General features: G+C 41.1%; 2 long non-coding RNA genes across 3 annotated transcripts; one reads left to right on the top strand and one right to left on the bottom strand.

Annotated features, from left to right (window-relative positions):
- Positions 1 to 3,243: 3,243 nt before the first annotated feature.
- LOC145647540 (uncharacterized) lies at positions 3,244 to 19,308 on the bottom strand. 2 transcript variants are annotated; one of them, XR_014116351.1, is made up of 2 exons: positions 18,976 to 19,308; positions 3,244 to 6,032 (listed from the first exon to the last, which is right to left on the bottom strand). It is a non-coding gene; the product is annotated as an uncharacterized LOC145647540 (long non-coding RNA). The 2 variants fall into 2 exon arrangements; XR_014116352.1 differs by lacking the exon at positions 18,976 to 19,308 and adding an exon at positions 6,141 to 6,212.
- On the top strand, positions 8,618 to 15,416 carry LOC145647529 (uncharacterized). The gene is made up of 2 exons (XR_014116348.1): positions 8,618 to 9,574; positions 14,496 to 15,416. It is a non-coding gene; the product is annotated as an uncharacterized LOC145647529 (long non-coding RNA).
- Positions 19,309 to 24,647: the final 5,339 nt, after the last annotated feature.

Below are 24,647 nucleotides of genomic sequence, written 5' to 3'. Positions count from 1 at the left end.
CCTGCTGTTGCTGTTGGCTTCCAGAGTTTGTTAGTAACATTAGCAGCTTTTGTTTTAAACTAAAGGAGCAAAACATGTCTCGGCCATCCGGGGAAAAGGAATATAATGTAATTGCTGGCCAATCCCTTCATGTAACACCGACTTGAGGCAAGAAACCTTTGGGATATATACAAAATAGCTTACTACATACTGTATGCTGCATACTGGACTCATTATATACTGTATACTGTTTACTGTTCCCTGTAGTAGTATGATGCATAATATCCAGTGTGTAAAAAACACAAACCATACTAAGAGACCACGCGAACGTATGAAGTTCTACCCACTTGTGATTTACCACCACCGTTGTATGATGAGATGCAGTACACCACGGAGACAGGCCTGGTCACGTACTGGATTATTTGGCCGTAGCAGTACGTCATCTGGGTATATTTTGCGTACTGGAAAAATTCATTTTGGTCTGACTAGTTTTCAAGATCTTTTCAGTAAGCACTCATTAACTAAAGAAAAATTGATCAACACACATTTATCATTTGTATTAAAAAGGGCAAGTGATGTGTGTATGTGGTTACTCTCCTCAGCCACTTTATTAGGATCACCTTTACACTACATCGTTATCTGCTAGCTGCATTATATACCTGTGTGCAGTTCCACAGGCTTGTGTATAAACTTCAGACACACTGCTTTTCTTGTTACACACTCATACGTGCCCTAAAGACACTACCACTGCAGATACACTTGTTTGTTGAGAGTGGTCTACCATCCAGGTAGGATCCATTCAGCAGTGCTCCTGTGGTCACACTAAACAGTGGTGCACACCTGTAAGACATGTGCACATATTAAATTACAGACTGCATGTCTTTATTAAAGTGGCTGGTGAGTGTTTAAATGTTTGTGAATGTATAAAACAGATTACACACACGCTTGCATAAATTATATTTACATGTGCATTTATGGATTAAATGTATATTACAATTAACACTTCTGCAATACAATACATTTATTGTATTAACACTTGTATTAATCCACTCAACAGTGTGTGCATTATTCTATATGTATGTGTGCTAATATTTTGTAATTGTGATATTTTCTGCAGGATGATGTGATATATTCTACTGTAGCCCATATAAACACCACGAGACCAGCACCCAGAGCAATGGATAATGGAGATAATACAGAATATGTCAATATCAAACTAAATTAACAAACCTGAACACACACACACACACACACACACACACACACACACACACGCACACACACACACACACACACTCTTTTATTGTATGGGAGCCAATGAACTGTTATGTTCTTCTGTCTTGGTTTCAGTGCTGTCTTTGTATAATTTGCTGTATCTATTGGTAATTGCTAATTAACTGCTAATTAGTTACTTCAGGTGTGGTTTCAGACTGGCATAAGGTAGGAATTGTAGGGGGAGGACTAACAGTGACAGGGGCAGGACTAAGACTGATAACATTACAGTGTAGCCACTCCAAGAACCAGAGTACTTGGGTTTTATTCCTCTTGATTTCATCTTCTGCTTGGGAAAGGAGGCTAACTGCTAAATCTAAATGTTAAACGCTGTAAACATCAATTAAAATTTTCTCAGTCTGCAACTATAATTGTGACTCCTACAAGTATCATTTCCTACAAGTATCATATGTCTGTACAATAATAAAAACAATTTATTATGTTTTATTACATTATGGATTTTTTCAGCAGAATGGTTTTTCTTCATTTTATTTGTGAATCTCTGTTGAAGCATTTTTGGATATTTAATCTTTAAATTGTAGCACATTTTTATGTTAAGCAGGTCATTTTATAGTCAAATGCCGTCCCTTGTCTGTACGCATCACTTCCACTGTGAGAATCTATTGCTGTTTCATAAATAAAGAGCCAAAGCAGGACAGAGAGTTGTGGTTTCTGTTTATACCCACTGATAACCACATACATCATGAAGGTGTGTGTGGTGCAGTTCACTGACAGCAGTTGGATGTCACTGTCTGTTACTTTCTCTTTAGGACCGGGGTTGAACTCCAAAGTAGAGCAGATGGTTCTGCAGAATTGTACACAGTGTGAAACCAGATCAGTGAAATGGAAACAGTCTCACTCAGACTCGAGCAAAAACACCACACGTGAAAATCACCTTTTATTCCAAACAGGCGACTCTGGTCCAGTTCTTGGTGTGAAAGGGTTTATATGTAGGCTGGTCATAGGAGGTGGTTGCTTAGGGCAGTAGAGCTGCGTTGAAAAGGTTCTGCAAAGTGAATTTATTTTGCTGTTGTAGCTGAGGCAGTTGGCTTGCTACAGCTTTATATGACATTATTACCTATATAGTTATACTAAAATATAAATATTAGGAGTGTAATGGTATGTGTTTTCATCCCAAATCACCCCATACACATTACAGTTCACTGTACGCAGTCATACGGAGAGTACACAGTAGTCTAAGTGTGAAGGCCGATGAACATAATGTGGAATCAAACTTCACATCTGCGATTTCCACTCCAAACCTTAAGATGTAATCTATTAGCAAGTTAGCAACATGCTAGGCTAAATGTAGCTCAAGCTCGTTAGCGACATTTACTGAATCGTTAACACTATGAGCTGTTTCTTTCAAATTACCTGTGTGGGAAAGTTTCCCAGTGACCTGAGTGGTGGACGAGGACAGTGTGTTGGTGTTGTAGGGTGTGTGTGCTAAAACACATGAACATGCACATTCAACAGCATCACCCAGATGTGCCAGTTGTGTTTGTTGCTTTTGTCCTGTTGCACCAAACAGTGATGCCTAAATGGAGTGTGAAGAAGATCTCTTACAAGTAAGGTGCTTTTCAGGATGTGGAACTTGGAATCTTCTTCATATATGTATATATAATATCTGAAGAAGTTATATTTATTTCTCAGGTGGTTATTAGTAATGAGTGGAAATGTGCTCACTTGTTTATTTGTTTATTTATTCCTCACTTGTTCATTCTGTGTATAATTCAGCTCTTGGTCACTACACACTTGATCAGGAAGGTTGGACAGCACACACACACACACACACACACACACACACACACACACACACACACGACCATGCTACTTTTTGAGATTCATGGGCTTTAAGTTCTGCTGTGATCCAGCTCTGAACTTCATGGTTTAATCAGTCAATCACTAATTGACTCAGCAGGGATTCTGAGGAACAATGTCACATTCACTCCAGTGACACTGATGTTTCAGAGAAAGCCAGATGCTCGAGGATAAAATTAAATGTGATTTTAATCAGAAAAGGATAATCCAACACAGTCAAACTCAGGCAAGGATCAGAACCAGTACTATAGGATAAACAGAGCCAGGGAGCATCACAGAGAGGAACTAAAGTCCAGGTTGAAAACCAGAGAGACAAAATATCCAGGCAGACAAATCCAGGAGGGGCACAAAACAGAAGTAAGCAATCAGAAATAGTTCAGAAATACAGAAAGCCAATATATAACATTTACAACATTTAACTCACACGTTTATCCAAAGCAATTTACAGTTATAATTGAATACAATTTAAGCGATTGAGGATTAAGGGCCTTGCACAGAGGCCCAACAGTGGCAACTGGCAGCTTTCTAATTACTAGCTGAGTACCTTAACCACTGAGCTAACACTGCATATCACTCCATATGCACAGACATTACTTCCACTCTAATGACCTCAGCAGCTTTCTTCATTTAACCAAGCGTTTGGGTTTCCGCAGGATTATCAAGAAATGAGATACTCCGCTGTAATCTGTAAAGGCATTGGGAACGCAGCACACACTCAGGTGTGTCATACTCTGAACAGACTGATATTAAATGTTAAATTCATTTATTTATTCTTTTGTTGACATATTAATGACTCACTAGCTGCATTAAAGCCATCCGTTCAGCAGCACAGGGGGATTAAGTCCATATATCTGTAACTTCCTAAACAGAGTGTCACATGAATATGACATTTTTGAATGGTGTATCATAGTAAATTAAATCAAATTTATTTATGTAGCGCTTTTTAAAACAGAAATTGTCACAAAGCAGTGTTACAAATGTCCGAGTCCAAGTCCCCAGTAGCAAGGAAAAACTCCCTAGAGTATGAAGAAGAAACCTTGAGAGGAACCAAGACTCAAAGGTGGGGCCCATCCTCCTCTGGCCGACAACAGTCACCACAATAATAACAATTTTAAGAGAAAAGTAAAAAACTAATAATAAATTAAAAAAATAAGCAATTAATGTCTAGTCCAGTTTTCTAGATGTCCTAGTCTTGTCCCGATGGAGTGCACGTGTCTGAAACCCATCCCGCAAGAGAACGTCCATCAACGTCCATCAAGTAGTTGGCTGGGGTGGAGGTGTGGTGGGCTACAGCAAGGGACATCAGGGGGTGGAGGGAGGAGCCATGGCAGCTGAGACGGGTGTAGGCTCAATAACATCATGACATCAGGGGTAGGTGAACCTCGGCAGAAAGAGAGACTAAATTATTAGGCATGTCCACGTACGAGAGTGTGTAAATTAGGGAAGTATAATGTGCACACCATCCCGTGTTGAAGAGAAGAGGATGAGCCTGGATTCTCATCCTCTTAAAGCTAATTTATGTAATGTTGCCTTGTGATAACACCTGCTGAGAAGTGCATTATACAAATACATTTCAATGTAATTGAATAATGCAAGGCTACAATGTAATGTTTATGGATGGAGTTCCTCATAAAAACACTGCTATTGAACTGATTAAGAATAGCATGTTACTAGGGTTTTGGTTGAGGTTATCTGAGGTTATCTGGCCAACCCTCGAATTGAGGGAGGACAAATTTGAACAAGTGAAAGTAGGAAGAGGGAAGTGTGTGTGAGCTGAAGTGTTTGTCTCGATTTCAGTTCTCATGTGTTCACTCACTCACTCACGCCACAGTCCTAAAAACAGTGTGTGTAGGTATGACAGGCTTCGTTGAGGAACAGTCAGATAGTTCTTCATGTAGTCAGTGATGTCTCACTCCTGCTGCAGAGAGATCACACGTACAGTAAGACAGTCACAGATCAGCACTAGAGAGGATAGTGGAGGACAGCACACAACATATACACACGTACAACAGATGAGTGTTGGACGTTTCCTGATAGAATATTTCACACAGTGAAATTGCTATGTAGTTTTGTTGGAAAGTCATGTAGGAAATGTATGTTGAGTTTATTCATGAGTGTGCAGTACCCAATCTTAAAGACTTAGAGAGCATAACAGCATGAATCAAAACAACCCCCCGCACACACATAATACCAGAGCACATCCTCATAAAGAGTAACAAGCACTGAATTATGAGATTAAAACAATGTATAAACAAGTGTGTCTGCACGATCGATACAGCAGTGATGGTACCAGGCATGGCTGATGAACACCATTCTGGAAGCAGTATTATACACGTTACAGAGGGCAAACCAAAGATTATCCTGTAGTAAGAAATGCAGAACTCTGATCACGTAACTCTCATCACAATTCTGAAATCTTCTCTCCTTCCAGAGGTTCCACTTAAAACTACAAAATCTACTCCAGTGATCACTGGCCAGACAAGACCAGTAACCACATCCTCTCAAAGGCCTGCTGGCAGACACAGTGAGGACAGCACAGGGGCCCCTGCTGAAGGTAAGAATACTCATAGTTTTCTTATTAACATCATAAAACACATCGGCTAAAACACACACACACACACACACACACACACACACACACACACACACACACAGAGTGCATTGTACGTGCACCATCAGAAACAGGATGCAGTCCTCTCTCTCTCTCTCTCTCTCTCTCTCTCTCTCTTTCTCTCTCTTATGCAAACACGCAGAGACACAACTGAGTTGTATTTATATCTTATATTACTATCCTATACCCACTGATGTGTGTATTGTTATTGTAATTAAATAATGTCTTTACCTACACAGATTCAAAGCAGTACAGAAACAAACAAATATGTAAACATGTAAACCCCCCTTATTGGTTTAATTATACTCACTCAACCATGACTTACATCACCGTTCCACTTCTGCTGCTACTGTTAGGATACAGAGGAGTCATTTAGTGGAGATACAGAGGTAAACACATGCAAACACACATGGTCATTAACACAAACATACACACATGTACAAATACACACACAAACCATGATCTGTGTGTCTCAGTCTGTCTGGTTTCATTCTGAAGTTCATAAATGAAGACAGAAGGGGAGCAGAGCTGGATAAGCAGAGGGAGGAGAGAACAGCAGACACAGGTGATCATACACATCTCATCTCCTCTAATAAGACAGAGAACACACTCTACAGGAGGAGAGAACAGCAGACACAGGTGATCACACATCTCATCTCCTCTAATAAGACAGAGAACACACTCTACAGGGTGAGAGAACAGCAGACACAGGTGATCACACATCTCATCTCCTCTAAGAAGACAGAGAACACACTCTACAGGGGGAGAGAGCAGCAGACACACTCCAAATATACTCCAAAATTTAATTTTACATATTGTTCTCTTGTATGGTCTTTGTTGCTTTGATAAGCTTAATTTCAAATTTTCAAGTAACTAAATAAATAATTATAAATAAAATCTCATATGAAAATGCATTGAGTCCTCTTGTGCTTCATGTCCAATACCTTTTAAAAACATCACATATTACTAACAGGACACTAAACAGGACGTTTAAAAGTAGAGAAACACCATTACATATTTATGTATCTATCATGTGGACCACATTATCCTCAGATATTAGTCACCAGACACCCTCAGTCACCAGTCTAGAAGAGTTAAAACACAACTAACATACATTTCACCTGCCCTCACTGAACACTTTCAGTACCTCTAATAAGTGAATGTGTAGGTATAATTACAGACTGTGTCCACCTGGTGCCATACACAGTTTGTGTGTCACCCTGCAACCAGGACATCACTGGTCAGTTTCTGACCACAGATGTCCCAGTATATGTGGATACTGAACCATTCTGCACACGTCAATCCCACTACAGTGCTGGAGGCTTGGTAGTGGGTGTTGTACTGGTATGAGTGGTTCAGGTACAGCAGTGTTACTGGATTCAGTGCTACTGGTAGGCTGAGAGTGTTCTGACAGTGAAAGATATCCAGCCAGCAGTGTTTCAGTGGTCAGACACTGATCATGACTGGAGTTGGAGGATGGTTAACACTAACTTTGTATTAAACCAGATGGACTAGAACCACTGACTCTACAAATACAAGATTTTTCTCATCCATTCAGATTTATCAAATGTGATGGAGCATAAACTATTGCATAAACTCTGTAAGTTACAGAGTATCAGAACATCTTTTTGATGTTAAAAATCTGACAGATGGATTTGTTTTGTCTTCATATGATGGTTCACAGATGAATGTCACTGGTTGTACAGGTTATTTCATAACAGTAGTGTAACATGCCAATGTTTCTGCTCCCTCTAGTCTGTAAGGATGTTGAGAATCCTCCCACAGTGCTGAGTGGATACGTGGGAGGGTCTGTCCTGCTACCCTGTTACTGCACCGAACTGCTGGCTGAGCCAAAGACTGCCAGATGGAGTTTTATAGAAGAATCTAATGTCATCTACCCAACTGACCAGACAAACCGTTACACTGATAGAATTAAGCTGGTTGCTGCTTCAGGAAATTTCTCTCTATTCATATCTGGTCTGACTAAAGAGGACGGGGGACAGTACAGGTGTCGCATCAGCAGTGATCATCTTATAGAGGTCAAACTCCAAGTAACAGGTAAACCAACCTCTTGTGTATTTAATGTATGAAATGTTGTTGACTGCATATAGTGACTGATCTGTACCAATAACTACTGTACTAGATAAAACAAAAAATCTATCCAGTGGCAGGATCTGCAGTTCTACTTCTGTCTGTTTCTAGTTACATCTTCTGTTTGTATTTGTATTTCATGCCTGTAGTTAATGACTCTTGTCTTCTGTCCTGTTTAGGTTCTAGTCAGTTATATACCCATATTACACACGACTTGTTTAGTTTCCTTATTTAGTTACTACTGTTCTCATTTGCTCTAGAGAGAGGGGGAGAAAGAGAAAGAGGGAGAGAGAGAGAGGGGAGGAGAGAAAGAGGGAGGGAGGGAAGGAGGGAGAGAGGAAGAGACTCGACCCAGGAGCCCCTAATTCATTCACTCCCAGAAAGAGAGAGAGAGAGAGAGAAAGGGAGAAATGGAGAGTGAAGGAGGGAGGGTGAGAGAGAGAGGAGGGAGGGGGAGGGGGAGAGAGAAGGAGAGAGGAGGAGGAGGAGGGAGGGAGAGATTGAAAGAAAAAGAAAAAAAAGAGCAGAGAGAAGAGTCTCCTCTCACAGCTGGTGCTGACACTGAGTTCATTAATTTTGTAGTTCAGAGATGTGAACAGACGGTGAGCAGAGAGGGACAAACAGGACAGAGGAGAGATCAGCAGACACGGGTGAGTGTCACACATCCATGTTATAATATCAGTGAACTCTGATTCAGTGCACAGATCTGTTCTACAGTGCCAAAGCTTGGATCATGTTTCTGCATGAATGTTAAACCCAATGAAAAAGTCATGCAGATACTGGTGAGAGGTTGTGTGTATCTGAGAGTATGGAAGAACTTTAAGGGTTCTTGTGTACTGTAAAGGAAATACTATGTGCTTCAGTGATTCACATACATTCAGCAGTATCCTGTTCCCTAGGAAAAATGTTTATGTAAGCAAAGAACTTTAAGGGAGTGAGACCGTAGATTAGATAAGCAGGAAGATGTCTCTCGTTTTATTGCCTGCAATCGCTTTATTGCCTGCAATTAAGGGATGACAGTCAAGCAAGATTCTTACCAGCCGGCCTGAAAGAGATAAGCAACGCTTAAAGCTGAATGGTATATGAGCCATAGCAACAAGAGGCAGGAAGTCTGTGATTGGTCAATGCATACAGTTAGAATTGTATATCAAGCAATGCTCTGTATGACTCGGGGCTTCTCTTGGTAGTGAGCCCCACACTCTGTGGAATCTTTCTTTTCTAGTAAAACCTTTTTTACTTATTATCCACATCTGACTCCCCGTTTCATTGAATTTCCACCACAGAATTTGGCGTAGTCGGCAGGATCAGCGAGAGGCACCATGCGGAGCAGCGGTGACTAAACTTCGAGGACGCTCCTCAGAGAGAGAACTGAGCTGGAGAAAGAGGGAAACCCACAAGAATATGGGAAAGTACCTAACCAGGGAGTGACGTCCCGCTTGACTCCGGTGGTGTGCTCCGCCTGATCTAACGAACAGAAAGTAAGTGGTGAAGTTCAGTAATTTAATCCTAGAAGAAAGTGACATAGTGATCCGCCTGAGTCTACCCTGGGGTGGGTCTGTAAAGTAGCATAGTACATGAGATACTAGGGCTTAAAAATAGGGTCTAGAGGACTCCGGAGTCTGGGACTCCGCCAGCCTAAGAGAATAGGCACACTGAGTAGACGTACTAGTGTAAGAAATAGGCCCGGGCCGACAGAACACCCCGTAGGGAAAGGAGTGGACTCAGTATACTAGCACGATTTGCTGGAGCGGAACTAATCCATATCGGGGGTAGATGGTGTGGATAATAAGATAAGAATAGGTAGGTAAGTTTCCTTTGTTCTTTTGTTGCCTGGATCCAAGAAAAAAAAAATTAAAAAAAAATTGGTTATTATTATTATTATTATTATTATTATTATTATTATTATTATGGGTGCGGGCAACAGTAAGGAGTATGAGTTCAGTAAGGACAAGTTCTCCAGTAGCCTACTCTTTCAAATGAATAAGGACTACGGGGAACATGTAAACAAACATGTCCCATTTTGGATTAAATATTACGGTTTTAATGTCTCAGGGACTCTAAGTGTTGCATACCTGTTAAAATTAATTGAAAGAGTTAAGGTTAAGCCTAGGGAAGCTGATAAGAAAGCGCGGAAATATTTTGATGAGAACAGTGAAGACATGCTGGAAAAGGCAAAAATGTGGTTAGAAGAAGCTGAGAAAAGGCAGAAGCAGCAGGTAGGACATAGAAAAGGTAATAATGAAGTCTCAGTGTGTTTCTTTAGCTGATCCTGACCTCGATGCCGCCCCGCCGAGAGCCCCCCAGCTGATTCAGCAACCACAAGCGCTAGCAAATCCACCTCCTTATCCGCAACCAGGAACTTCATTAACACCAAAGCCGTCTCCATATGACGAATTAAGACGACAACTGGAGGCAATAACCTCACCAGTGGCTCATCGCACTCAAAGTCACACCACTATAAAGCCATCTGCAGAGCCTGAGGTAGGCTATGCCCCACAGTTCCCGATGGTGGAAGTGTCAGGGCCTGAGGGAGTGATTATGGTCCACCGTCACTGGACTGCAGATGACATCATGAAAGCGGCCGATGGCCTGAGCAAGCCAGGTGACATCGGCGGACGACGCTTCGGACAAAAACTGATGGCATTCGTGCAGTCCTGCAGACCAACACAGGCTGAACTGAGACGGTTGTTGATGATGCGGAAGAGGCAGAGGAAGAGGAAAAGGAGGAAAAATTGATTGGATGAAAGAGCAGGAATGCTACAACTGTGGAAAGCTTGGACATATTGCCAGAAACTGTCCGGAGGAGGATAACTCGTATGACGGGGGCACAGATCAGGATCCCACAATCCACGAGTGACGGGCGGTGGAGAGGCAGGACAGCAGCGGACCACTGAGTGAAGACAGCAAAAGGGAAGTGACAAATTTAAATTACCAACTATTACAGCAGATTAGTAAAGGGCCGAGAGGCCTCACCGAGGTAACTGTGAAAGTAGAGGGAAAAATGTTAGGTTTTTGGTTGACAGTGGTGCCACCCACTCAGTGTTAAAAGAAGGATTAATAGAATGTAGAATGAGACAAGGATATGGGATAACAGTAATTGGAGTGGGAGGTCATCCCATTGATGAAAGGATGTCCGAGCCTCTCCGATGTAGTTTAGGGAAAAGCCAATTTAAATAGTTTTTTGATATAAGAAACCTGTCCAATTAATTTGTTAGCTAGAGATTTAATGTATAAACTTGGGTGCACAATTAGCAGCAACCCAGAGGGGTTGTTTGTTACGTGGGAAACACCTACACAGGGAGTCCAGCTAGAGGCAGGAGCCCCTTTGTACGTGTATGAATTGCAGTGCACTGCGGGGGAAGTACTAACACATTTTATGACTGAAGTTACTAACACGCTACCTGGTGAGCTGACAGTTAAACAAAGTGATTCTATTCACTGTACAATGAAGGTCCATGAGGGATGTGACGTTGATTTTGAACAGAAATTTGACTTAGGGGGCAGTGACAGTTTGATTATCACAGCCATAGTGTGGGACTGCGAGTGGGCTGCGGGAGTGGTGCAGCTCTCAGATAAACAGAAATCTTTATATTCAATCTCACATGCAACACCTCATGTGTCGCTGGCTAGCGCACATGTTGACCCAGACTGGCAGAGAGTAGGGTTGTGGACAAAACGCGTGTTGAGCGCAACTGATTGGATAAAAGAACCCCAGTGTAAAATTATGTACAGCCCAAGCATAGAAGTGTGGAAAATGCCAACCCCGTATAGGCTAAATTGCAGAAGGGGGGTCGAGCTTGTAAGTCCAAATATAGTAATTATGGTAGCCTCTGTTACCCTCTCAGAGGAAGAGGAAGAGGAACTGAAAACAGTTCCTGCAGGGTTATGGGCACAGGGAAAAAATGATGTGTGCTTAATAAAAGGATGTGAGCCTGTCCACATCACCCCAAAATCTGATTACAGACCACACCAGCAACAATACCCTCTAAAACCAGAGGCAGTGGAGGGCATCAGGCCTGTGTTCCAATCATTAAAACAAGCAGGAGTTATCGTACCATGCCCAGACTCACCAGTACGTACTCCAATTTTCCCAGTTAAGAAGCCAGGGAGAGATGAATGGAGATTTGTGCAGGATTTGCAGGCTGTCAACGCGGCAGTACACCCTAGAGCCCCAGAAGTTCCAAACCCGCACACCATTCTCTCTCAGATCCCACCAGACAGTAAGTGGTTCAGTGTAGTTGATTTGGCCAACGCTTTCTTTAGCGTACCTGTGCACAAGGATAGCCAATTTTGGTTTGCTTTCACTTTTGAAGGAAAGCCATACACATTCACGAGATTGTGTCAAGGGTATTGTGAATCACCAACCATTTACAATGCCGCTTTACATCGAAGCCTAGAGGCTTTAGAACTCCCTAAGGGAATAGCCTTGCTGCAATATGTTGATGATCTTTTGATTTGTGGGAGAACACGAGAAGCGTGTAAACAAGCCACGGTGGCACTGCTACATCATTTAGCAGGGGAAGGCCATAAGGCATCCAAATCCAAATTACAGTTCTGTAAGCAGCAAGTGCATTTTTTAGGACATGACATCACTGAGCAAACGCGCATGCTGACTAAAGACCGAGTGAATGCCATTTTGACTATACCAAAGCCCATGACGAAAAAACAACTGTTGTCCTTTTTAGGAATGTGTTCCTATTGTAGGACATTCATACCATCCTATGCAGATGAGGGACCACTCAGAGATATAATACCGACCAAAGGGTCAAATTCCTCACAGCCGGAATGGACACCGGAAGCTGAGGCGGCCTTCACAACACTGAAACAGCTGTTACAAGTCATGCCAGCGTTAGGCATTCCCGACCCAAACAAACCATTTGAACAGACAGTGGATGTTAAAGGGCAATATATGACAAGTGTATTGACACAAAAACATGGGGACAAACAAAGGCCGGTGGCCTACTTCTCAGGAAAATTAGATACAGTCGCAGCAGGCCTACCTTTATGTGTAAGAGCTGTGGCAGCCGCCGAGAAGGCACTAGTGGCTTCCAGAGACATAGTAGGCTACGCTAAGCTTACCCTACATGTGCCTCATGCAGTGTCAAGAATACTGCAAGATCAAAAAGTGGCACATTTGTCCACTCAGCGATGGCTTAGGTACCACACTGCCTTATTAGACATGCCAAATGTTACTGTGAAACGATGCACAACTCTAAATCCCTCCACTCTATTGCCTACAGAGGAGGAAGGAGAGCCCCATGACTGCCAACAGGTGTTAGAAATTGCAACATCTCCCAGAATAGATTTAAAGGAGGAACCAATATTTAATGCGGACCTGGAATTTTTTGTGGACGGTTCAGCTAAACGTGACTCTCAAGGCACTAATCGAGCAGCATATGCTGTTGTGTCACACACAGAAGTGGTGAAAGCAGAACCACTCCCATCTAATTACTCAGCGCAGGCAGCTGAACTTGCTGCACTCATATATGCGTGTAAACTAGCACAAGACAAGACCGTGAACGTCTGGACCGATTCCCGGTACGCGTGGGGAGTAGCACATGACTTTGGGGCCATTTGGAGACATCGCAACTTTCTCACCAGCTCAGGAGCAAAGATAAAGAATCACCACCTAGTAGCAGAGCTGTTGGAAGCAATTCAACTACCAAAGGAAGTAGCAATTATAAAGTGCGCTGCACACACTAAGGCGGATGACGCCGTATCAAAAGGGAATGCTTATGCGGATAAAGTAGCTCAACTCACAGCGTTACAACCGCTCCATACACAAATGGCACAAGCAGATACCGAAACCAGAATATCTACTAAAGATATCCAAAAACAAGCCACTCCACAAGATTATGTGAAATGGAAAAAAGGGGGGTGTAAACAAATAGGCGGGATATGGGTACACCCAGAAATGAACAAACCCTGTCTCCCCACAGCTTATATGAAAGGACTAATTGAGATTGCTCATGGGAGGAGTCACATGAGCAAAGGGGGGATAGTGGAGAGTATAACGAGACATTGGTATGCACCAGGAATAAACACACACACCCAAAATTTTTGTTCCCGATGCTTGGTATGTGCACAAAACACACCACACGGGGACAATCATACCAAACACGCACCCGCCGGACACCCGCCGCCTAGTGAGCCATTTCAACATTGGCAAATAGATTTTGTAGAACTAACACCAGCTGAAGGAAAGAGGTACATGCTTGTGTGTGTGTGCATGTTTAGCAAGTGGGTGGAGGCCTTCCCAACGGGAAAACAAGATAGTGATGCAGTAGCAAAAGCGCTAATGAGAGAAATTATTCCCCGGTGGGGGTTACCACGACGAGTGTCCAGTGACAATGGGACACCCTTCGTACACGAAGGACTAAAAGCTCTGACTAAATACCTAGGGGTAGATATGAGAAAACACTGCAGCTATCACCCTGCTAGTGCAGGGGCAGTAGAACGGACAAACGGCACCATTAAAAGAGGTCTAGCTAAATTAACGCAGGAAACAGGCATGAATTGGGTAAAATGCCTTCCCCTCGTCCTGTGGCAATGCCGAACCAGACCGCAGGCACGAACAGGCTTATCAGCTTTTGAGATAGTGTTTGGACGGCCTCCCAACACGGGGATAGGACCGCCCGACTGGGATACTAACCTGATCAATTAATCACTTTTGCAGTATTGTGTGTCTCTGCACAAATCTCTCTCCCATGTGTCTAAGCAGGTGAAGGCAGTTCTTCCCGAGGTGACGAATATGCCACTCCACACCCACCAACCAGGTGATTGGGTGCTGATAAAGGACTTCAGAAGGAAGCGGTGGAACCAGCCCAGGTGGAGAGGACCATTCCAAGTGCTACTGACGACTAACACCGCCGTCAAGACCGACGGAAGAGCGACATGGGTGCATCACACGCATTGTAAAAAGGCACCAGAAACGCCACCGGAGGACTAGCAAGATGCAGCACCTCCTGTGGATCAGCCTGATACTATCACGCATCAGTGTCATTACATCTAAAGATTGGTGTATACAAAAGTATGGAGGAGTAGAATTGGACTATATGGTGGGCAGTTCTACTGCATGGACTTTTGACTTATGTGACGTAATTAATTGTGCAGGAAAGAATTCATCATATCACAGATATGATACATACTTATGTTGGGATAAGGATAACTTCCATGTTTTTGCCATAACTGAAGATTTTAGTTAATGATTGTATGAGAATCAAAGGGGGGAAATGTAAAGGAAATACTATGTGCTTCAGTGATTCACATACATTCAGCAGTATCCTGTTCCCTAGGAAAAATGTTTATGTAAGCAAAGAACTTTAAGGGAGTGAGACCGTAGATTAGATAAGCAGGAAGATGTCTCTCGTTTTATTGCCTGCAATCGCTTTATTGCCTGCAATTAAGGGATGACAGTCAAGCAAGATTCTTACCAGCCGGCCTGAAAGAGATAAGCAACGCTTAAAGCTGAATGGTATATGAGCCATAGCAACAAGAGGCAGGAAGTCTGTGATTGGTCAATGCATACAGTTAGAATTGTATATCAAGCAATGCTCTGTATGACTCGGGGCTTCTCTTGGTAGTGAGCCCCACACTCTGTGGAATCTTTCTTTTCTATTAAAACCTTTTTACTTATTATCCACATCTGACTCCCCGTTTCATTGAATTTCCACCACAGAATACAGAGAACTTCACTACAGTCTCTTTGCACACAGTTGATTCTGAATACTAAATTGTGATGAACAGTTTGACATCATCCAATATGCAGTAGTTCAGCAGAGTAGTTATTATTTGTTTAATATTCTGTAGTTTAACAGAGCAGTTATTATTTGTTTAATATTCTGTAGTTTAACTGTTATTTGTCTAATGTGCTGTGGTTCACCAGCATGACAGTTATTCACTTAAGACTTTTGCAGCATGTGGCTCTGCTAGAGATGATGGGCACTGCATCATTCAAACAGGGTTATCCTGGCCATCTGGTATAAGGGAAAAATAATGAACATTTTATTTTTGTGCCGACCTATCCCTTTAAGTGGCACCAGAATGAGGCAAAAAACCTTCGGTCTGACTAGTTTTCAAGATCTCGCCAGTAAAAACTCATTAATTAAAGAAAAAGTGATCCACACACATTTATCATTAGTATTTAAAAAGGGCAGGTGATGTATGTATGTGGTTACTCTCCTCAGCCACTTTATTAGGATCACCTTTACACTACATCATTATCTTCTAGCTGCATTATATACCTGTGTGCAGTTCCACAGGCTTGTGTATAAACTCCAGACACATTGCTGTTCTTGTTACACACTCATACATGCCCTAAAGACACTACCACTGCAGAGACACTTGTTTCTTGACAGTGGTCCACCATCCAGGTAGGATCCACTCAGCAGTGCTCCAGTGGTCACCCAATAAACAGTGGTGCACACCTGTAAGATAGGTGCACATATTACAGTAAAGACTCAGGTGAATACTGGTTATTCCTTTTTATAGTGGCTAGTGATTGATTACATGTTTGTGAATGAATATAAATCAGATTAAATGGCAGCCTATTATGTGTAGGTATAGAGCAGGGGTCTAGGTGTAAACACATCTGCATATGTGGATGTGTGCTTTAATGTGTACATAAGTTGTCTCATTTGCCTTGTTTGGTTTTCTACAGGAACACTGTAATGTAGTTTATTATAAACCCAAGTATTGTATTATAATGCATTTTACTGTTGTATAAATGCAACATATTTTTTTCAACATGTTATGTATTAATAACTGTAATAAACCACACAACAGTATGTGCATTATTCTGTATGTATGTGTGTTAAAATTTTGAAATTGTGATATTTTCTGCAGGATGATGTGATGTATTCTACTGTAGCCCATATTAACACCACCAGACCAGCACCCAAAGAAATGGATAATGAAGATAATACAGAATACGCCAGGATCAAACTAAATTAACAAACTTAAATTCACACACGAGTATACGTGTACACGAACACATACACACACACACACACACACACTTTTATTGTATGGTATCTAGCCAGTGAAGTGTAGTTATGTTCTTCTGTCTTGGTTTCAGTGCTGTCTTTGTATAATTTGCTGTATCTATTGGTAATTACTAATTAACTGCTAATTAGTTACTCCAGGTGTGGTTTCAGACTGGCATAAGTTAGGAATTGTAGGTGGAGGACTAACAGTGATGGGGCAGGACTAAGACTGATAACATTACAGTGTAGCCACTCCAAGAACCAGAGTACTTGTGTTTTATTCCTTTTGGGTTCATCTTCCACTTGGGAAAGGAGGCTAACTGCTAAATCTACAATTAAAATTGTGACTCCTACAAGCAAGTATCATTTTTGTTCTGTACATTTGTAAAAACAATTTGTTTTATTGTTCCATTATGGATTTTTTTCAGAACATTATTTTTTCTGCTTTTTTCTGCATGAATCTAATTGAAAATCTATGGAAGGAACTAAAGCTCAGAGTTCATAGAAGGAGCCCACGGAACCATCAGGATTTGAAGAGTGTTTGTGTGGAAGAATGGGCCAAAATGACACCTGAGCAATGCATGCGACTAGTTTCTCCATACAGGTGTCTTGAAGCCGTCATCACCAACATTGCAGCCTGAGCACTATAAACAGGCCACAGGCTCGATATCTTTGTTGGATATAAATGAAGGCCAATACTGGAGAGAGAAGATGAGGATGAGGAAGAGCAACCATCACTGATGAGATCTGGGCTACTTTGGTTGACCAAATAGTTAAGCATGGATTGTATTTCAGAAAAGCTGAGCAGGGATCCAGCCTAATCTGAGTCCACTTACTGTATGAAGTGTCAGCAAGTACTATAGTCAATGTGCCTGAGCAGCAGTAAACCATATAAATAGGTAAAAAAAACAAAAACACAAAACAAAACACACTGTCTTCACAGTGGGAGACAGCTGTCTGGCTGAAACCCTCTGGGAAGTCCTGATAGCTGAGACCTCCTGATTGAAATGGATTCAGTAAAAGTCTAGCTCTTTAACCCGCAGGTAGTGAGCTCTGCCCCTCCTCTGGTCTCCATGGTAATATAGAGTAGTACTGACTTGTTTGACTGCTAGCTCAGTAAGGGATATGATGGGCATGTCAAAATTCATGAGATCAGAATCCTCTGTAGTCTCTCCCCCAAACCCACCCACACTCGGGAAAACACACAGAAGCACCAAACACACACATCATACACCACATGTACAGGACTGTACCACATATACAATCAACTACAATGAGGTGTGACCTCTGTCACAGGCAGCTGGATACAGAAGTGGGTAGTGGACAAGAGTTGCATCATACACAGAATGAACAAGAGAGGAATAAATAACACAAACAGAAATAAACAAGTGAGCACATTTCACATACCACACCATAATAAAAAACAAATTGTTTTTATAAATGTACCGATTTCTAGAGCAAAATGATTCTTGTAAGAGTCACAAAACTCTTGTACTCTTCTTGTTTCTCAATTTTGTCAGTCTTACTAAAGTCCCTACAATTCCTAGCTTATGCTGATCTTAAGTAACTAATTAGCAATTAGCAAGTAATTAGCAGCGGTTCCTCCCTACCGGACTGAACCACAGCGCAGATTTCAGTGCCACTTAACGGAACAAGTCGGCGAAGAAGCAAATTTACTTTATTCTCCCTTAACTCGGGTGGACAAGACATGTTTGGAGTCCATATTTCGCTCCTTTAGAACAAAAAAACTGCTAACATTGCTAACAAACATTGGAAGCCAACAGCAACGACAGCTAATAGGATTTGTAAATAAGTCAGATATCGAGCTACATGTCCTCAAACCTCATCCAGGTCGCTTCCCGGTGACGTGTTTCTTCACTTGTCTAGTTCACAGTGAGTTATATGACACACCGACTAGTCTGGGAGACATTTATTAACACGCGGTTTCACCGGCTTGAGAGAAGTTTGTGGGCTTGTATTTATGAAGGCTATATTTGAGTTGCTGTTGACCTCCAGTGTTTGTTAGCAACGTTAGCATTTAACAGCTTTTGTTCTAAACTAAAGAGGCAAAATTTGGACTTCAGACATTTCTTGGTAGATAGACAGAATCTGGGGTAAGTGGTGAGCTGCTGCTCTCTGCTGCTCCCAGATATAAATACCTTTGTGCAAATGAATGTATAAGGATGACAACACCTGTAGAGAGAAGGTAACACTCACCATCAGCAGCGTGGAGCACAAGGAGCAGATAAACACACACCTGCATTCTTACTGAGTTACACACACACTACACACAGCTACAGCAGGACTGCTGATACACACCGTACACACTCTTCAATACAGTCTACTGAATGACTTCACAACTACACTTATAGTGGAGAGGAAGTGTATTCAGATGAAACTGACAAACTAAGCTCAACACAACACACACCAAATATAGAGATGCGGTAGGTTTTGTAAGATGTCATGTGGTACGTCCTCTTTCTTCCTTATCATTCAGTGATCTATCAGATATTCTCACATTGTCAGTGAGGACGGTCTCATTCTTAGTTAAGTGGCTCCGTCCTTTGAGACCGTCCACAGAGACACGATGTAGAAGCTCAGGGGGTGAGACTCTCTCTCTCTCTCTCTCTCTCTCTCTCTCTCTCTCAATCTACAGAACCATAAAGCTCCCTCTTAAAGGCGCAGTACAAGTGTGTCTGTTACAACAGCAGGTGGAATTACGGCAGCCACAGAACTGGCTACCTGAGACTTTAAAAAAGTTTGAACAGATGTTTAAAGGAGTATTTAATTTCAAAACATTATTTTTATACATAATGCAGTGCATGAAAAATAAGTCAGGGTGTATTTTAATTGCACATGTTCAGTTTGAGTAGTGTGGTTCAGTTTCAAATTTGATATGGAATTTGTTTGCAGGAGTAACTTGTTTGTTGGCCAAAAAACTGGTCCTCACTCTGTAAGAATGTCACTCCACCACTAGAGATGAGAACTGTACTCACACCACAAATGTACTGTTGCTTTCAGCTTCTACATATCAAAAGCCTTTTCTTGGTCTGTACAATAATGCACAGGTTAAAGGTATGAATTATGTAAGTCAATAAAAAAATACATCAATCTTATAGAAGGAAAATTGGACTTTTAAAAACTAAATTATATCAGTCTTAATAAGAAATTTGTCATTTTATAATCCCGGTGTTGCCATATGATTTACGTAAAATTGTAGCATGGGTCCACCTAGTGGTAAAACGTTAGATTGCAGTTTTTACTGGATTGCCAAGGGCAACAGTTGCTAGAAAAATCTCCCAAGAGGAAGAAGTAAGAGGAAGAAACTTTGAGAGGAACCAAGACTCAAAAGGGGGCCCATCCTCCTCTGGCCAACAATGGTCACCACTATAATAACAATTGAAAAAGAAAAATGAATTTAATAAGTGAAAAAATAAGCAATTAATGTCTAGTCCAACTTTCTAGAGGTCCTGTTCTTGTCTCGAGGTGTGCATTCCCAGTGTGTTGTCTTGTATGTTGATTCACTATGATGATCTGATCACAGCAGTTGGTGCAACATCCAGGCCCCTTTGAGTCTGTCAGGGTTCAAAATCAGATTTATCACCTCTGGTTTGGCGTCAGATAACGTAATAAGAATCACAGTAACACTGCTTCTAAGCCAGTAAGTGGAGGGGCCATAATTATAAAAATATGTATACAGTTCTGGTTTGACCATTTGAGCAGTGACTGAGTCAGAAATCAGACTTCAAAATGCTGTTCTCCATTTAAAGAATGTACAATGTATGGTAGCTAGGTCTGACATTGAGGATTTTTTTTAATGTTTGTGCATTAGAGAGTAAGAATTTTAGTTCTTTTTCCAAATGTATTTGATTTTATATGACTTAATGTCTGTACTGGATCTGAAAATCCCCTTGTCCGGTAACAGATAACTTTATTATATATCTCTAGGATTAGGTAATACCATGCATATTAAAAGTAATGTTTTAAACCATTTTATTCTTAGATTTAGTGCTTAGATTTTTACCAAGGCCCAATCCCCTCTCATTTTTCCTCCTACCCCTTGTTTTCAAGTGTCATCTTGCATCTTGGGACTGAGTTACAAAGGCTAGTGGGTGAAATCTTCCCCCTTGCTTCTGCTTCCATTTTTTCAATGATTCACAGGGGATTCTGAGAAACACTCAATTTGGAGTGGGACTATGAAAACCCTCAGTTTGGAGGGCCATTTAGCCCTAAGACCTCACCCTAGCCCTCTATCAGACACCCAACCCCTACTCATGAACACTGCATATGGAGGGCCAGTGCTAAGTGGTAGGGTCAAGGGGTGAAATGTGATTGGGCCCAAGTGAAGGTGTATGAGGCACAGGAACATGATAAATAATGATGTTACTGGGGGCCACAATGACTGGATTTAAATCTCTGTGCTACCTGGGCTGTTTTTAAAAAGAAACACACATGGTCTGAGCGAGCTGTTAGTCGTGGTTTTAGTCCTTGTGCTTTTAACCAGCAGTTTTTAGTATTAAGTGTAATGGCTCATAGCAAAGGCAGAGTCTAATTATAACTGATCACCCAGGCTCTGTTTAACTGGCTTGTCAAATATCTGTCAAATACACAATAAATAGAATAATACAAATGTTTACACTTTATTACAAGAAAAAAGGATTTGTGGTGGAGGAGACATAAACATCCATAGTTTGAAACACCATTCATTACCAAAAAACAACCCGCTCTATTGCTGATTTTATGTACTTATGCTGTATGATGTTTGCTGTATTTATGCATTTTATGTTTATAAAGTGTCATGGCTACACTATAAGTAGTGTATGCAGTATTTGTCCACCAGTAAACTGGCTGTGTTACATGGCTGCTTTAACGGCAAGTTGTCAACAAGGAGGCTTTTTCAGCCTTCTGGTGGTTTCTCAAGCCTCCTCTTTCTTCCCCCACAGACACCCCCACACTGAAACCACAACATGCATGTCTGGTTCACAGCGGCACCAGGGGCCCTGTGGGCTCTGTGAAACTACACAATGAAAAAACAGACCTCAGGTGTTCTCAGGACTCACAAGACACCACATTACTGTAGTGAAGTCCTTGTGGACCTCAGTGAAGTACAGCTGAGAGAGTTCTGGACTGAGATCTGGAGTCAGTGTGTGTCCACAGTGGTAGTGGAGTTCTGGGTGTAGAGTTGTAAGTGTGTGCTGGGAGGTTAGTGGTGTTTCCATGATGACAAAGCTGCTGAGTTTGTGTCTTCTCTTCACTGAAGGTGAGTGTGAAATTCTCTTTTAATGCTGAATTGCATTAAATTGTACATTTATTTGTTAATATAAAAATGTTATTTAAGCAAGCTGACTTTCTCAGGTAGAACTGGAAAAATGTTTCGGTTAACAAATAATTTTTAAATATTTCTGCATATCTTATGATTCCATCTTATGAAGTAAGTCTGTGTACTTTTTAATATAGTTAAAATATAATTGTCCTATATTTCCTGTTATATGTTTCTATAGGCTACACTGTAAAGAATTGAAGACAATTACATGTTATTGCTTTAGTATGTCTTTGTCTCCATGTGCTTTTGTATGTTTTAGTTTGTAGCTCCTCCCCTGCTCTGCCCCTTGACATGTGTCTCATGTGAGTTTTGTCTCTTACCCCTCCCAGTAATTGTTCCCAGATATTCCTTGTTTGTCTCCTGCTGTATAAATACCCTAATGCTAATGTCTGCAGTCATGGTCAGTGTATGACCCTACTTTCATGTAAATACTTGTGTCATGAAATAACTCAGCTCAGTGAATACATCAAATATAACATACAGGCTCCACTTTTACAGCAGTGTTCTTAATCTATTAGTGGTGTGAGAAAAATATGGTTTGTGGACTAAATTGTGGTAGAAAAGTATTTGATTTGTGTATGGCATCTTAAAGTAAGTATGTGCAGTTTTTAAAGTCAATAAACATTTTGCTCTCAAAACACCTTATGAACGCCCCAGAAGAAGGAAGAGACTGTTCTGGTCTGAGAGCTCAGGATGTCTGACGTCTGCTGTGGTTTCATTTCTCACAGTTCCAACCATTGGGCAGTGGATACCAGATCAGAATCTAAAGCCCATTTTAGACCAGAAGTGACAACCGTGCTGCTTTGACACCTCTGCAGCTAAACTGTGGTCACACACTCACAAGCTCAGTTTCCTTCTAGTCTATTTCTTGCCTTATGCCATGACTGGCTTATCAGTGGTTTCTAGCTAGAAATAGTACAAAATACTACATTTATTCTGTAAAGTGTAGTTTAATAATCAAAACAGCACAACTCTGACTGCTGGGTCTATTCTAATGTGAAATTGGGATAAAGGATGATGTTTTAAACAGACTAAAACCAGGACTAGGCTCCAGTGTGTTCTCAGTGGCAGGTCCAGTTCGAATTTAATTTAGTACAAAACAGGTTTAGTATAAGTAGGACTGGTATGGTTACTGATAATTTGAGTAATATTGTGTACTGTGAGGAGAGATGTCAGTACTTCACTGAGAAAAGGGACTGCTCATGTACTACCCAAACCATGTCCATGTTCAAAGGCTGATTAATAGAGTTTATAAAAGTTCAAATAGGTTCTTATTTTGAGTAATGCAGGTTTTTGTTGTTTGTTTTTGACTCATTCAGTGAATCCAGAACTTCATATTACTCACAAAAAATCTTAAAGAACTTTTCTGCATAAGCAATGGTCCACAACAAATTATTGTGATGTGGAAACTGAAAAAGCAAACAAAAAGCAGGTCCTCTCACTATCTAGAAATTCTTGAATGTGGGTGTGGGTGTGTTTGCATGATTATAGTCTCTGGAGACATAAAGCAGACAGCATTCTGTAGTGACAGTGCATAATAGTTCAAAGTATATTTACCAATAAAACAAATTTGATACAATGAATAAAATATTAAGTACACAGGACATCATAAGATATATCAAGCCATGAAAAAGTAATGCAAAAATTTGTATGTGCACAAGCTTTGAGGTGATTAACTCTATAAACTGCATTTTAAAACTATAAACTTAGAAAGAGGAGTTTGAGAATAAGAGTTATGGGATAATATGTCTGTTTGTTTCTCTCCTCTACAATAGACTCCACCCCCTTTGCTTTGTAATGAGCATGTGTGTCTCCTATATGGTTTCACAGATGCAGCATCATGGTCAGTGTGGGGTTGTGGGATACACCACAAAGGAAGAAACAACCAGAGTCCTCACAGGTCAAAGGACATGATGGCACCGTGTGAGGTTTTGTATGTCTCTGTAAAGCTGGTGATGTGAACTTGAAAAGAAACATAAGAGCTCTGGCCAAGTTCATTTGTTCCCAGTTCCTCTCTGCTGGGTCTGGAGTATTGAAGTAATGCTGTGAGAGTTCTGGAGTCAGTGTGTGTCCACAGTGGTAGTGGAGATCTGGTTGTAGAGTTGTCAGTGTGTGCTGGGAGGTCAGTGGTGTTTCCATAGAGACAAGGATGCTCCGTTTGTGTTTTCTCTTTACTGTACTTCCTCTCACTAAAGGTGAGTGTGAAATTCTTTCTTAATGCTGAGTGACATGAAACTGTACATATATGTGATAATCTAAAAATGTTATTAAAGTGAGTTGAATCATTCAAGATTTATTTGGCTGAATTAGAATCATAACCTGGCTGGTCTTAGAATGAAAAATATGATTAAAAGGTCTAGAATGCAAACAGACTATATCTTTGCATGAGGTAAAGTTTATTAATCAAAAATAAATCAAAAAGTCAAAAGATGTTATTTCAGAAAATGAAAAGGCAGGTTGGGGAAAATGAAGGGAAAAAAGAAATACAAAATAAATGGGTAAAAAGAGCTGGGAAAAGTTAAAGAGTAGGGCTAATTTTGTTGGAGCGCTTGGCACAGGACAAGGT

The sequence above is a fragment of the Electrophorus electricus genome, chromosome 2, assembly GCF_041902795.1.
Source record: "Electrophorus electricus isolate QZ-2024a chromosome 2, ASM4190279v1, whole genome shotgun sequence".
NCBI classification, from domain to species: Eukaryota; Metazoa; Chordata; class Actinopteri; order Gymnotiformes; family Gymnotidae; genus Electrophorus; species Electrophorus electricus.
This window is presented reverse-complemented; position numbering and strand designations above follow the sequence as displayed.